Consider the following 4,801-nt stretch of genomic DNA (forward strand, 5'->3'; position numbering starts at 1 on the left):
TCATCAATCAATCCTTTTATTTATGTGATAGGCCTGCATTTAAAATGAACATTTACCACAAATTAAAGGTATCTTATATTATTAGATATATTATTATAAAGCATGCTTTAGTTAAGGAGTTATTGATACTTCAAGTGCAAAATGATGATATAAAATCTTGATAAAAATGCATTTTTAAGTACTAATCATGTACAATCTATCTTTCCATTTTCAATTAAAAATAATAATTTATGATGCCATAAAATGCATTCATAATGTTGATACCATATGTAGTATAATAACTAATAAAAATAGAATCCATTATGATAAATTATATATATATATATATATATATATATATATATATAACTTGTTTATGATTATTTGAATTTACTTACTAAATAACATATGGTGAGAAGTTATTTGATGGTTGTGATGTATTTCTCACACTTATGTGACATAATTAGTAATATAATTTTATCTTTATCAATATGGAAGATCACTGTGTTAGTGAATAAAATTAAGAAAGCATAATATAATATGTTTTAGAGAGAAAAATGTATTTTATGATTTTAAAATTATTCACAAAAAATTAACACAATTATTTTATTAAATGTATTATTTATTATATTTAAAAATTAGATAATTTTAATGACATTGTAATATAAAATAAAAAGATTTGGGTTTTTAATTGTTAATTTATCTTACATTTTTCATGATATTATTCTCATCCAATTTTCTCCTCTCTATATCCTTGTAATTTTTATTTTTTATACTTCAATCAGTGAACTTAATTTCCTTTTAATTTCATAGCTCTAATGTAATGATTTTATATTTTGGGATTTATTTTGATTAGTATGCCTTGCATACCTAATATGATATTTGATATTCCTAGGTTAAATTAAAGAAATATTTATGAACTTAAATTTTAGTTTTTTCTTGAAATAAAAGTTGAAAGAAAAAGGACTAAAATTAACATTTTAAGAATAGAACCTTTTTCTATTTTCAAATGGCTTGAAAAACTTCAATTTGATCATGTAAGTTCCATAAGTTGCATATTTGATCTTTTTTCTTTTTAACTTTTATATTTTAGCTATTAAATTTATTTGTTTTTCATTTCAATCATTAGCTCTCATTAAAAGAGAGAGAAATTCATTGGAAAAGACAAAGGAAAAGAATTTTTTGGTTGTTAAATTCTAGCCAATAATAACTACAGTCTTGGTGTTTATGGATTTCTGTTTAACAAATTATCTAATGAATGTTGTTTTTACCTTTAATAATATTCAAAAAAATAAATCAGAATTCAATAATTTTTTAATTTGATTTAATTTTAAGTTTTGAAGATAATTAAAATATGCTTTATGGTTAAAAATAGGGTTTACGGGTCTATATAATGTTTTTGGGTTTAAAAAACCTTGAGAATTAGGTTTAAGGATTCAAAAATTTAGATTTTTCTGGTAACAAAAGTTTTAAAAATGAAGACTTTAAGAAAAAGAAAAAAGAGGTACATGGGCCCAGCCTTTTAGCCCAAATTTTCTTATAAATATTCGATGGGAATAAAATATATGTTTTGTTGTTTCTATTGCAATTTTTTATATATATTTTTATAATTTAAAATTTATATTTTTAATAAATTTGTGTCAAAATTATCAATTAATGACTTTTTTGTGTTTTATTTATATTAAGACTTGATTTATAAGATTATGATAAGTTATTATTTATTTATCAAACAATGATTATGATAAAAAAATATATGTTTTTATTAAAATAAAATAAAAATAAAATAGAAATACATGAATAAGAAAAATGGTGTTTTGATTAATGAGATTCATTTTTTTCTCATCATTTGAAATAATTATAATTTTTGGAAATTTTTATTTTAATTACTTTCAATTTTTATTCAATAAACCATACTAATAAAAAAATATTTTTTTTATGAAAACCAATAAAATTAAATGAAAAATAAAATATAATTTATAATAAAAAAATTTTTTCTATGTAATTTAGATTACAAATATCTATTTTAATTTTTATATAGTTAAATAAATATTTTTGAAAAGTTCTCAATGACACAAAGTAAATCATTTACATGTGCATCTATTTTTTGTTTCTTTCAAGTGAAATCAACTTTTCGTCTAGTTTTTTAATTAGCATTAATAACTTTGTTTTTTATTTATCAATTCAAATACTTTTCAATTGTTTATTAAACACATAAATTATCTTTCGAATTCTCAATTTAAAAAAACATTATGATACCGAAAAGTGCTTCCACAAATCCAATACCCTTTTTTTTATATATATATATTAAAAATTAACTTAACCCAAGCATAAGTGCATCGCTTATTAACAAAACTGGAGCCCACACTACTATTCACACACACAAAATTCATTCTGGATTGCTATATTGAATTTGTTTTTCAATTCGGTTATTGAGCTTTTGTTTTTTCTTGATTAAGCCCTTTTATGGAAGAATTCTTGGCCACTTTAGGTTAATTTGCTAAGAAAGGATGGTATTGAAAGTTTGAGGATCAAAGTGAAATAAGTAGATAAAAAGGGTGGCGACTGCAAAAAATGGGTGAAAATTCAGGTGAAAAATTCATTTTGGTCCTATACTTTTTAAATGACAACATTTAGGTATCTCAATATCTTGAAAATTCAAATTTGGTATAAAAACTCAATTTTTTTTAAATTTTTTAATTTCTAGTTTAAAAGAAAAAAAAAGAGATTAATTGAATTGTGACAATATAAAAAAAATACTTAATTAACATTAATTTTGACTACGAATTCCATTAGATGAAAAAAGTTTAGTTAATATATATTTTTATTTTATAACTGCTTGGAAAAGTAGCTTTGATTGTGAAAAGTTTTTAGTTTTCAAGTTGATTTTTTATTTTTACATTCATGTTTGGGTGGTTTTAAGGCATAAAAAGATTTATATAGGTCTTGAAATTTTTTTTTTCTGATTTTTTAGGTAAAAAAAAGGGTTGAAAAACGCATTTATAGGGTTGGAAAACCCCTGCCCTGATTTTGTTGAGACCCTCGTGTTATTGGGAACTGGAGATGTAAACGACGTGTCATCTGTTTTGTTTGACCAAAAAAATGCTTAGCTCAGAGAACGATGCGTTGTCCACCGAAAAATAAAATTAAAATGGGTAGGTGTGCAGGCCTGCCCTTGCCTTTGGGCCTATGAATGGGTCCATTAGGCTCAGACCCATAGGCTCATTTACAGGGCTTTCTTTCATATTTTTTTTTTTTTTTTACTTCATTTAGAGATTTCATTGCCATGACTAGTTGGGAACTAAACTAATAGCTGTCAGCTTCTCTCCAATTAGCATCTCCCTCCTCTCCTCAAATCCTAAGAACAAAAATAATCTCAGCCACTACACATCCCCTTGACGTACAACACTGCCAGAACGAAAGCGGGAGCGCCCAAGCTTCACTTCACGTCAGATCAGGTCTTCAGTCTTCCCAGGTAATTTCCTCCATCTCACTTCTTGTTTGGAACTTTGAATTGGTTCGTTGTTTTATTTGTTATTTGCTCAAGCGCCACTGATAATTCTAAAGTTCTAAGCCAGTGCTTGTTGCTGCGACTGGTAGTCTTACCGATTAGTATTTATCAACGCTAATTATTTAGATGGTAGATTGTCTTTGTAGCTGCAATCAGACATAATTAATTAATTAATCCATTTAAATATGCTTAATCTGTGTTTGCTTTGTAGATTAGTTTCCATCTTACACGGAAGGACCCTGTCCTTTCCCCAGACTATCTTCAAACTTTCTATGAGAACACCCAGTTAGACACTCATAGGCAGATGCTTGCGAAACTCCCTGAGGTTCAACCCTACGTCTCTTCATCCCTTCATCTCCGTTCTGTCCTCTCGCCTGCAGTTACTCAAAATCTCACATGATTTGATCGGTCGTGCTTCAACCTTACCCTTCTATGTTCAAGAAAAATAAGAATGAAATATTCATTAGTGCCAGAGTTGTAGGTTGATTTCTAGTGGCTGAAAATTGCTTATCGAGTGGATAGATCGATACAAAAAACTAATAGAGTAAAAGACATTGAAAACTAAACTTAAATGCTTTTGAAGGGCCAGAGGTAGTGAAGATGTTAAAAACAATCAAAGGCCCAATTTGTCATTTCCGTTTGAAGAAAAAAAGGACAATGATGAGTTCTTCAAGCTTGAAATGTCAAACAACTTCCTAAATCATTGAAGGGCTTGAGATGTCTATTCTCTCGTTGTGTTCTTACTCTTCACAAAGGTGGCTAAATAAGCTGGAAATCAAATAAAATCTGTAAACTCATTTAGTTGTCTATGAAAAAAATCATCATTTCTTCAACGGCTGAAAATGGTTTATTTCATTTGATTTTCAAACAAATTTAAGAAGAGTAAAAGACATTAAAAGCTAAACTTAAATGCTTTTGAAGGGCTCAGATGCAATGAAAATGTTGCTGTGATAATACTAAAGAATAGAAATAAAAAAACAAAATATATTTAAAAAGTAATGTGAATCATCTGACTTTTCTAAATAACATATTATCATTTGAGAGATGCTCTATGTTGAAGTAAACTCAATTTAGAAGGTCAAGAAAGGCAGCCACCAGCTGTCACCGCCCAGCCACCAACCGACTAGCCACCAGCCGCCAGCTGCATGCCGCCAGCCACCATCCGCCAGCCGCTTTCACACCGTCGGCCACAAACCGCCTTCACACTTGAAGGTTGAATTTTCTTGTTTTGATTTCATGTATAAATAAATAGCTAAGCTTATGCAATTATGTGTGGAGAGATTGAGAGAAACACTAGAGAGAAAGAGAGAAAGA

General features: G+C 27.7%; 1 protein-coding gene across 2 annotated transcripts in view; it reads left to right on the forward strand.

The window, feature by feature from the left end:
- Positions 1 to 3,258: 3,258 nt before the first annotated feature.
- The window catches only part of LOC105138977 (red chlorophyll catabolite reductase-like), a 7,206-nt gene continuing 5,663 nt past the window's right edge, over positions 3,259 to 4,801 (forward strand). For both annotated transcript variants that reach the window (XM_011045249.1, XM_011045248.1), the window contains exon 1: positions 3,259 to 3,451. The gene's annotated coding sequence lies outside the window, so the exon portion shown is untranslated. The remainder of the gene's footprint in view (positions 3,452 to 4,801) is intronic.

This window comes from Populus euphratica, unplaced genomic scaffold (assembly GCF_000495115.2).
Source record: "Populus euphratica unplaced genomic scaffold, PopEup_1.0 scaffold188.1, whole genome shotgun sequence".
Taxonomy (NCBI): Eukaryota; Viridiplantae; Streptophyta; class Magnoliopsida; order Malpighiales; family Salicaceae; genus Populus; species Populus euphratica.